The sequence below is a fragment of the Lactuca virosa genome, chromosome 9 (genome assembly GCF_052849685.1).
Source record: "Lactuca virosa cultivar CGN04683 chromosome 9, Lactuca_virosa_CGN04683_v6, whole genome shotgun sequence".
NCBI classification, from domain to species: domain Eukaryota; kingdom Viridiplantae; phylum Streptophyta; class Magnoliopsida; order Asterales; family Asteraceae; genus Lactuca; species Lactuca virosa.
The window spans coordinates 41,506,095-41,517,477 of record NC_136434.1 but is presented as its reverse complement, the minus strand read 5'-3'; the positions used below and the strand labels follow the sequence as shown (position 1 = coordinate 41,517,477).

The window sequence follows — 11,383 nt, the reverse complement described above, 5'->3', positions numbered from 1 at the left end:
CATGTTTATATATGTATAAATATATAAATAAGACTTGAAGGGCTTAGGACTAATGAATTATCTTATATCCTTTTCCTTGTTTGGATGTGGAATTAAGGTTGTGTTATTTGTCCGAAGGTCGTTTCCTTCTTAATTATATATATATTATACATATATGAGTCTAAAAGGTTACTCCTTTTAGTATCATTACCTTTGTATCAGGCTGAGCAAAGGTGATATTCCATAAGAATTCATGCTAATCAGATAGAACATATAAATTATAATAAGTATAATTTATGATTCAAAACTAAATATACAAGTATGATTCACGACTGTATACTTCCCAAGGAAATTACCAAAATTCATTCAACTATACCAAGATATGTATAATACCTTTAATATACGAACAACATATTAAAGAAGTAAAGATATATCATACCTAGTTTGCATTAACAAAGGTACTATACAGAGTACCAGGGTTAGCAAACACGTGATAATGTCGTGTTTGCATTAGCAAAGGTACTATACGGAGTGCCCGAGTTAGCAAACACGAGGTAATAATACATCTTGCCGAGTTTGCATTAGCAAAGGTACTATACAGAGTACCCGAGTTAGCAAACACGAGGTAATAATACATTCTGCCGGGTTTGCATTAGCAAAGGTACTATACAGAGTACCCGAGTTAGCAAACTCGAGGTAATAATACATCTTACAGGGTTTGCATTAACCAAGGGTACGATACAAAGTACCAGAGTTAGCATTCATCGGGTAATAATAATAATACATCGGAAATCTCGTTGAAACAATAAATTTGTGAGACCCTTCACGGTGTACTTATCTAAGTACGACCCTTTTAAGTCCTGAACTATTAGCCAGAATTTCTTGTAGGGAGAGCGTGAATTTGTGTATAGATCTATATGGGACAAACAATCCCGCACCTCTACTGTTCGCTACAGTTTGGCCGGCAGGCCTAGGGTGTCAAATATCATTCCAGTTCCGACGCCTGAAGAACGTCGCTGCAGGCATTTCCGTCATATTAGTATGGTTGATAGGACTCACATGGATAAAACAACGAGTGAATTACAAAGTAATATACTTCTCTTATAACAGTAAGAAAAGTTAATTACATCCGGACCAGTTATACCTTCAGTAGTTTTTACTTAAAGTAAAAGCTACGTATCATGAAACCAAGTATTGTACTTCTGGTTTTGAACATTTAAAACCACAAGGCAGTATTATGGATAATACAATACTCTCCAGGATTAATACTAAGGTTTTTACTGTAGAACAGATATAACTAAGAACCACTTTTACAAATGAAACGGTTTATGAGATTAAACCACTTTTACAAATGAAACGGTTTATGGGATTAAACCACTTATACAAAGGAAACGGTTTATGCAATTAAACCACTTATCAAATGAAACTTAGTCATTCAATCTTTGTAAACTAGTATAACATAAAAGACCTTTAGTGGTTAATTCTATAATTCCTTAGTTATTACATCAGAGTTGTACCTAAGTAATATTCGATTGACAGTGAAATGTGTGACTTCCGCCTTACTTCCTGTTCCTTGTTTGGTTGTGGTCTTAGGGCAGATACACCCATTTGACTGTCCATTCGATATTGGGTTATGTATAATCAGTATAAACTAAGTAATTACAGAGGGAAACTATTGAGGTTATCAGTTAATCACCTCAGGAAATATAGGATTTCCTGGAGAAACCAGTGAACTTATTCAAAGAACTTAGGGTATACTTAACAGAACTAAAATACTTATAAACTCACCAGCTTAAATGCTGATCTACTCTTTCCAAATAACTTGTATTCTCAGGAATCCAGTAGACAGGTACACTCCCGAAGCTTTTTGAGAAGACTACCAGTAGACAGCTTAAAAACCTACGACCTCACTGTCGGCTGTTTTCGATTGTAATTGATCGTCTGTCTTTCTTCTGCAGCCAACGAACTCATTTTCCACAGCAAAGGTTTTCCCAATCCGCAATGATTTTTTTTTAATATTTTATTTTTGTGTTTTTACTATTTTACCTATGCCACGTTAGTTTCTCAGAGCTTATACGCTTCCGCAAAGCCAAAAAGATCTCCTCCGAGACTCTCTCTAAGGAAAGCTTTGTCATTTCATGAAACTTCAATTGGTCATATTTTTCAAACACATCCTATTTTTTAGTTATTTCATATTGTTTAGAATGAAATTAAATAAAAATGATTATTTATTTGAGAGTTATTAGAGAAAACGAATGAAAGAAGGCTTTCTCAATCAATTCCTTATTTTTTTACAAAATTGGCTTTATATCTTTTTTCTTTAATTTATTTAAAAAAACATATTTCATTTATCTCAACTTAGAGTCGTATTTTGATGAATCTATCTATGATTGCATGCAGAAAGTATATGATCATGATACGTTTACATTGGATGACAAAATGGGATATGCGGAAATTGACGTGAAACCGATTTTGGAGGCACTAAATATGACAAAGGAAAACCATCACCCGAGTGGCACTGTTTTAACTACAATACAACCCATTCGAACAAATTTCTTGGCTGAAGAAAGCAATATAATGTGGGAAAACAACAAAATCTTTCAAGAAATGTGTCTCAGATTGCGAATGGTGGAACGTGGTTTAGTTGAACTCGAAGTGACTTGGATTAATAATCCGGATCCTGGTAGTAACACTTAGCCATTATTTTTGTTTTATCTATAAAAGAATATTTAAGGAAATGATGATATACTTGGGAAATAGAAGGACAAAAAAATAAATGAGACAGTTTTGTAGAAAGTTAAGAATAATAAAAGTTTTTTTTTCATTAAATCAAAACAAAACACTCACTAATGTGAGCTATGCAACACTATTTGTTGGTTCCATTTCACTATTTATTTGAACGCATATATTATTTTATTGAGCCTAGATCATCCATCATCATAATAGAAATTTTTTGGAACTTTTTCAAATAAAAAGCTCTTAAGGTCATGTTTGGCATACCAGTTAAAAAACTAGTTGTTAGTTGAAAAGCTAACTGTTAAATAAAAAACTAATATATAGCTGAAAAACTAGCTAATAAAAAAGAACGTTTAATAAAAAATAACATAACGTTTTGATAAAACAAACTGAAAAGTTAGCTGAAATATATAAAATAACATAAAAGAAACATAAAAAAATGTGTTTCTATAATTAACTAAGGGTATATTTGAAAAAAAAATCTAAAAAACTAGTTTATGTAGTTTTTTAAAAAGCTAGCTTATAAACTATTTTTTGGTTTGTTAAACATGACAACTTAAAAAAGTCGAAAAATAAGTTAGTTTATCAATATGTTTATGGATGGAATTTTCTAGAAAATTGTAATATCATATTCATCAAGCTATATACTTGTTAAATTAAGTATATTATCCCTATTTGATTATTATATATTTCAACATATATTTCAACATGTAGGTTACCCATTGAGGAAGTTAGAGAAATTATGGTTGAATATAATACTGCCATCCGGCAAAAGAAACAAGAAAGAAAACAAGAACGTCTGTCTGCCAAACTTATTCAAGCTCTTTTTTCCGCTGATGAGAGTGATAATGTTCAAAGCATTGATAATCAGGTCAAGAAAATCTACAATAATAATGTGGAGAAACAACACATTGTTTCAGGTCTGAATGACCAGATTGATAGGAAGAAGTTTGGAGATGTTCTTACTCGCAAGTCAAAGCCTGATCCCATTGTCAAGGTGAGATGCACCAAACCAAGAAACAAGTCTCTGAAGCTTCACTTGGTTATAAAGAAAACAAAATATGAATATACTGAAGTTGCTTTTGCTTGTGAGCTAGTCAAATTGGCTACTGTAAGTGGATGAAAATTCAAGAAATTATCGACAAACACAAGGGTATTTATACTCAGGAAGAGATGCTGGCAATTCAACAGCTACTTAAAAAAGTCAAGAAGTTGAACCTTGTGCCATTAGTTGGTTCATCGTCAGTTAGTCAATCAAGACCATCCTCCCCAGGCTAAACAAGTGCTCCCAGACAATCCAAAAATACCAAGTTTCTTCTTCCTTATAGAACTCGGTATATCAATAATGAATTACCAGCGGGTGTTAAACCAATCCAATATATATTCATTGCAGAACCAAAGCATGGGATATTTTATCTTGACAGTTAGAATCATATGTGCTTTCAATGCACTGATGACCTTCCTTCAGCCCTTACTGAACATTTGTTTCATCTTCGCTTGGAAGGACTAGGTCAGTATGAACTGGAAAGAGGATATCGTGTGTTGATATCACTGGAGCTTAGTAGAAGACTGGATGAACTTAAACTTAATCCATTCAGATGAGTCAAGCTAGAAATCTTAAAAGAAGCCGACAAGTTCTACAATGGCTCTTCCGATGACTCTGAAGAAGAAGATTAGTTTTGACATCATCAGCTAGGTATTGTAAGGTCACACCTTATGATTTGATGATTCAAACACTCTACACTATCTGTCAGCGTCAACATCAACTACATCGACAACGCCCGCTTATCAAGCTTATCAGCGTCAACGTATAGCGTGATATAGATAAGTATAAAATAGATCACATAGCTGGTATCTTTGTGATAAGATCGGTTCTTAGTGTAGATTAGATATAATCCTTTGAATCATGGTATTTATATGTATAGATTAGTATATATACAACATTAGCGAAAACCCTAATGTTGTACAACAGGGCTTGGTGTCGTAATCGTCTTTGTGACTAACCGCCTTCTTGGTGAAGACAAAACTCTTTATTGGTTAAAGAACAATTTGGAGAACTCTCTGTGTCATTTAATTTCTGTTCTTTATTTTCTTTGATTAAGTTTCTCTTTCGTCTTTATACTTGAAGTGTATCTGATCGATACAAACCTTCAAATTCGTTTGTTTATTCGTTCATGTTTGTTCATTTGTTCGACTAACTTAAACAAACAAATATGAACATTCCCCGGTTCCTCTTCGTTCGATTCATTTACAGCCCTAAGTTTATTTATTGTGTGGCTTACTGATTTTTTCTAAAAAAGATTATTATCCTCCTATTTGATCGGTAAAATAATCAAAATTATAATTGCAAAATAGTATTATCATTTTAAGAAAAACATATGACTTCTAAGCCCATCTGGTATGGCACCACGGCCTTGGCCATGGGAGATTATGTTGTGGTAAGGGTGTGCAATTAAATACCCTTAATTTTTTTCTCATATTTGTATATTTTGTTTCCGAAAAAAATATTATGTATCACATATCGATGATGCATACCTTTGTTTTAATATTCATACCCCGAAAAAAGAGTGGTCGGTAACCCTTTTCTTTGTTTTATAATTTTGAAATTCTAAGGAAATAATAACGGAATATCACTCAAAATTTTAGAGGGAAATGAGATTACTTACAAAATAATAATAATAATAATAATAATAATAATAATAATAACAACATTGATAACTTATAATATGCTAAAGCCAAGAAAATATGATTATCTAAATCTTGAAAATTCAAAATCTAATACATCTTTAAATTTTATTTGAATATAAAAATAACTAACCAATTTGAATTAAAACCAATACCAAAAGTTAGAGAGTCTAATTTCTAAATCTCAATAGATGGAACCAAAGAAACCCTAGTTACCGATGAATGCTTTGCTGAATCGCTACCGTTCTATATGCTCGTCTCATCCTCGCCGCCAATTTCTGTCTCACAGTCTTGCCACTGCATGTAACCGTTGCCGACATTCATTCCCCTTTGATGGATACTAGACTCTCAGGCTCTCGGTATGTATGTATGTACTCGATAACTTTCTTTCTCTTACGATTCCACATTTTCCACTGTCTTCAGATGATCATTTTCTTTAAACTAGATGATCCTTTTCTTTAAACCATATTGAATATTTTAAATTGGAAATATAAATTTCAAGCTAATTCCCCCCTCCCCCCCCCCACCCCCAGCCCCACCCCCCCTTTTTTTGTTATATCACAGCAAAAAACTCTCCTTGATTGTTGTATGTTTTGTTTTTATGTATCACCGTATATCAAGTAACTAGTTGTGAGACCCGTATGTTATACGAGTTGGATAAAACAAAATTTTATTTAAAATTGAAATTTTAGATTTGAAATTTAAAATTTATAAGGAAACATATTAAATACAATATATGAGTAGTAATATTGTAATTTAATGACTATTTTCAATTAAGACAATCATTAATTAATGTGTAAATATGATGTGTTAATTAAGAAAAGATAAAAAATGAGAAAATGACACATGGAAAAAACATTTATTAAAAAATATCAGAAAATGACATGTGTCCAAGTTAATGAGAGAGTGACATTTGGCAAAAAAATATTTATTTATTAGAGTAGAAGAAAATATGTAAATGTTAATATACTATTTTTATTTAAAAGAATCATGGAAGGTAATAATGTTTCTAATATAGTTATATAAATTAGCTTACTGATTTTATTAAAATTTTACAATTTTGTTTAGGTCATGTAAATACATGTTATAAGTTGGTTATTAATATTAGGATTACTAATCTATCGTGTTTGGTTTTTAAGGTTGTTAATTTTGTTAGAAAAAATCTAAGAATTTTTTAAAGGAAATTATCAAAATAAGGTAGTAATATTTATAACTAATGTCCTGTTTGATAGTTTTTGTTTGAGAAAGTGTTGTATGATAAAGTTTTATGATTGAGAAAGAAACCAGACTGTTTGATTGTATATCTGACTGGCTGTGCTGAATGATGAAAATGACAATATTACCTTGTTGTTTTATACTGTGATGGATGAAATTGTTGGATAATTATAAAAACATACAAATTGTGATAAAAAATCAAAATTACACAATAATCATTTAAAAATCCAAATACAACTTGTCATACAAAGTAATTAAACACATATCAATTAAAATTCAAAAAGAATGTCGATTATGTTGTTTTTAGTTTATTGTTTTTCAAGTTGATGTTACTTTGTTATTTTATAACCCATGTGTGATTCTTGACCCGATTTATGTCTGATAGTGGTGGGATGGATGAGATTTTTTTAAAATATATTAGGATGGTGGTGGTGTTGTAAAAAAAAGAATTAATCCAATAAAAATGAATTACAAAAATTAGTTCAAAGAAACTAATAATACAATAAAACAATATTTATTAATATATAAATATTATATATTATAAATAATATTTATTAATATATAATAGTCCAGTAAAAAGTAATAATCTAATAAAAAAAATTAAAAAATATATTTGAAAAAAAATAATTATCCAAAAAAGAAAGAAGCGAGATTTGGGGCGCAATGGTCTTTCCAACCCATTAAGCCAGAAATATATTATTTTGTGGCTTTTTGGAAAAACATATATTACCAGAAAAGACACAAGTTTTTGTGCAAATCAAACAGCTTTTCCGACCCATTCAGCTAGAAAGATCTATCTGGATTTGGAAAAATGTCTATCAATCGGGGCCTAAGTTATTTTCATTTCATGACATCATATTGTTTAATAAATTATTTTAACAAATAGTATAGTTAAAAAATAATGCATTATTTTTTCTAGATCTGCCACTGGCTATGGTTGTAATTTCTTTTCGCTTGAGTTCCAACTCCTTCCACATCACAACCATTTTCTTCCACACCAATTTTCATAAACATACCATGAACCATGAACCATTTTGCAGGAAGAAGAGATTGTAGGAAAAAAAAATTAAAAAAAGATGATTGCTCGTCCTCAATAATATTTGTGGTGGTAACCACATTCCACAACGCCACAACCATCACGACGCACACATAATGGTATGCACGGTCGTTGTGGCTTGCCATTGTGGCAACGGAACCTCTTCGTTGTTGATATAACGGACGGTCTAATTAATCAATGAGCTTGTTTATTATTATTGTTGCTACATAAACATCATTAGAAATTTTGAATAAAAAGAAAAAAATATATTAAATAAAACGGATAACTCAAACTAAAAAGTTAATTGTACAAGTATAAAAACCTTATATTTTAGGAAAAACTACAAAAAAAAAATTCTTACATATTGGTCTCATAATCGATTTAGTACTTATATATATATATATATATATATATATATATATATAATTCAATTAAGTCCCAAAAACTGGTAATCGTATTCAATTTGACCATTTTACCAAGCCTACTGGTCATCTAACTTTTAAACATTACACTTTTGGCCCAAATTTCAATTTTTTTACAAATTCGGTCCAAAATTTACACTTTTGGCCCAATTTTTAAATTTTGTTATAAATTTGGTCTAAAGTTTACCCTTTTGGCCCAAATTTCAGAATTTTGTTATGAATACATCCTAAATTTAGTTTTTTTCTAAAACATTTTTTCTCAAAAAAAAAAAAATTCAAATATATTTTTTCTTTATAAAATCATATTTATACAAAAAAAACATATTTGCACATAAAAAATCTTCATTACAAGAAAAACTCAGTTTTGCTAGGGAAGGAATCCGTTGCGAAAACCTGAAATTCCGTTGCAAAAGATGAATAGCGATGGAATTTGCGACGACCAATTTTCGTCCCAAAAAACCCCGTAGCGAGGGTTTGCTAGGGAAACAATCATTCTGTCACAAATGCGACAACGAAATGAAATCCGTTGTAGATGGTATTTTGTCGTGTATTCCGCTGTAGGATTCAATCACAAATTTCGTGGTTGTTATTCCATAACAAATTCCATTGTAGTTAATCCCTAGCAAAATCCGTGCTGATGAATCTCTAGCAAATTTCATGGTGATGAATCACTAACAAAATCCGTAGTGATGATTCCCTGGCTAAATCTGTAGGCTTGGTTCCATAACTAAATCCATGGTGTAGGAATATTTCCCTAGCAAAATCCAATGCAGTAATCTAGCAAATTTTATAGGAATATTTCCGTTGCAAGCTAAATAGTTACAAATGGATAATTAATTTATCAATTAATTCCTAATTATTTTGTACGAATATATAAAAAAATATCAAATAATCAAAAATGATTTATATCATTAATAAAACAACAAATATTTATAACAAGGAAATGAAATGTAACCTAATTTTAAATAAATAGTTTGCTAGAAACAAGCCAACACTTTATGATCTATTACTGCTTTTAGAGATCTTTAAAAGTGTTAATAACAGTCATTGCTGATTGTAGTTGTCGTTCAAGCTGTTTGATTCTTGTGTTATGTTATTCATCTTTGGCCTTCATTATTTCCTTCAGTTATTCGTTTTGCTCTTTTTGTTTAGTAACATGCTCCCTCAATTCTTCCAATTCAACATTTTTGTCCGCAAATAAGCCACATCTGTATAGTCTGAGAATTTTTCTTATCTTGATGTTTGGCTAGCCATATGTCCACAAATCATAGTTTTCTTTTCGGATATCTAGTTTAGAGTTTCAAGGAGAGAAAGAGAGAGAGAGGTTTTTGGAGGTGGCGACTATTGCAGTGGTGGTGTGATTTTGTGATGAGGGATGCAGTTCTGTAAAAAATAATTAACATAATTTGAAATTAAAAAACGGAATAAATCGAAAGTTCATTGTGACCGATTGCTAACCTCATTTGGATTATGACTTTCTTCTCAAACCTCTACAACAATGCATCAATATTGATATTTCTGCTAACATTAGGATCTTTTTAATGCCAACAAGTCAATGTTCTTTGCTATGATTAATCCAATGAGTGTGCCTTGATCTTATTATTGTTTGTAGTTGAACTGTTTCACCTATATAATTTCCTCCACACGCTTGTATCGCCAAAGTTGTAAACTACAACAGGATATCAAGATCAATGAGGTTGTATTTCAAAAACTAATAAAATAATTTAGGAAACCAATTAAAGATTTTGCATACTATTCAACTCCCAATTCCATTATACCTTCTCCCTTTCTCTATCAGAACTCAGAAAGCAGCAAAAGCAAAGACATGCAACCATTTTGACATAATGAATGACATCTCAATCTTATTTGTTTAATTCCCATAGAACACCATTTCAATCCGCTGCAATAAGTAATGGCATACATTCTCATTATAAATTATAACAATAATTTTTTCAAGAAAACAATGAATAATATTAAAGTAGTAGTTCAACAAGAACTGAAAGTAACTACCTTTAACTTTCTTGTCAATCCAGATTTAATTCAGCATCCCAGCTCTAATGCCACCAATAATGCACAAACATAAAATGTGATGTTAGTTAACATGGATCTCACATTGCATCCTTACTGCCTTTAGTCCCCATAATAGCTCAATAGGATGTCAAATTTCCATTCAATCATGTTATAGTCACCAACAATAAGAACTTAACAGGCTAATTACAAGTCATAAATTTCATTATTTCACATTCACTGCTCAAAGTCTCATTTACATCATACATCATCGTAAACCTACAACATATTGACGCAATATCACAATATTCACATATGAAAAGAAAATCAGAAATAGAAAATCAAACCACTTTGGGCTTGTTAAGAGAAATCTGAAAAAAAAACACTTTGGGTTTGATTTCCCTTTCGATTAACAATCATTCTATCAAAATTCGCATATGACAACACACAAAGAAAATCAAAAACTGAAAATTAAAGTCTAAAACTTGGGGTCTGATATAGTCATATAGATTCATCGATTTGTAGATTAAAAAGAGAGGAAATTAGAAAATTGATAAGAAAATTAATAGAAATCGGAAAATTGATAATACTCTAAAATCAGAAAACCTGATTTCCTATTCTTACCGGATGTATTGTTTGATGCCTTCTAAGATTTCGATGATGGCTCAATCGAATCTCGACTTATTGGAAGTTTGAACCGATTGCAGAAAAGAATCAAAGAATTAAAAGTAAAAACCTTTGAATGATCGATGTTATTGAATAGTGAATATAACAACATTTTGGGAGTGCCGAATGCAAAGTTGTGATGTTGAATGGTTTTCCTTTATTATTGGGGGACAACCAGAGAGGAGGGATGGTTTAATGGAGGACGACATTAAAACTGAAAAATCGACTCCCCCACTTTGAACGAATCAGCATACAGGCAAGAAATCATGCGTCCTTTTTTCTTCCTGATTTCCTTGTAGTTCAGTTTAATCGGACCTCAAGAGTTCAGAAAATTCATACATGGGCTTCCTAGGTTTCGTTGTATTAGTTTTTTTTTAATGTGGGGATCATGAAATTTTTTGGAGGGATACTAAAATTGAGAGGCGGGACTTTTAAAATAATTAGAAAATAAATTATTTTTTCAATTATAATTGTATTTAAAGTAATATATGAAAAAAAAACATTGTTATTTTTTATATTAAGATTTTTTATCCAACAACTTATAAAAGTCACGGTTTTAAACTTATATAAAAAAATAATATCATTATCACAAAAATAAATATGATACTTCTTGTAAATATGATATTTCTTGTAAAAA

General features: G+C 30.8%; 1 long non-coding RNA gene across 1 annotated transcript; it reads right to left on the bottom strand.

Annotated features, from left to right (window-relative positions):
• Positions 1-9,031: 9,031 nt before the first annotated feature.
• Positions 9,032-11,077, bottom strand: LOC145140040 (uncharacterized). Its single transcript, XR_013722065.1, has 5 exons — positions 10,705-11,077; positions 10,084-10,127; positions 9,852-9,973; positions 9,532-9,742; positions 9,032-9,456 (listed from the first exon to the last, which is right to left on the bottom strand). It is a non-coding gene; the product is annotated as an uncharacterized LOC145140040 (long non-coding RNA).
• Positions 11,078-11,383: the final 306 nt, after the last annotated feature.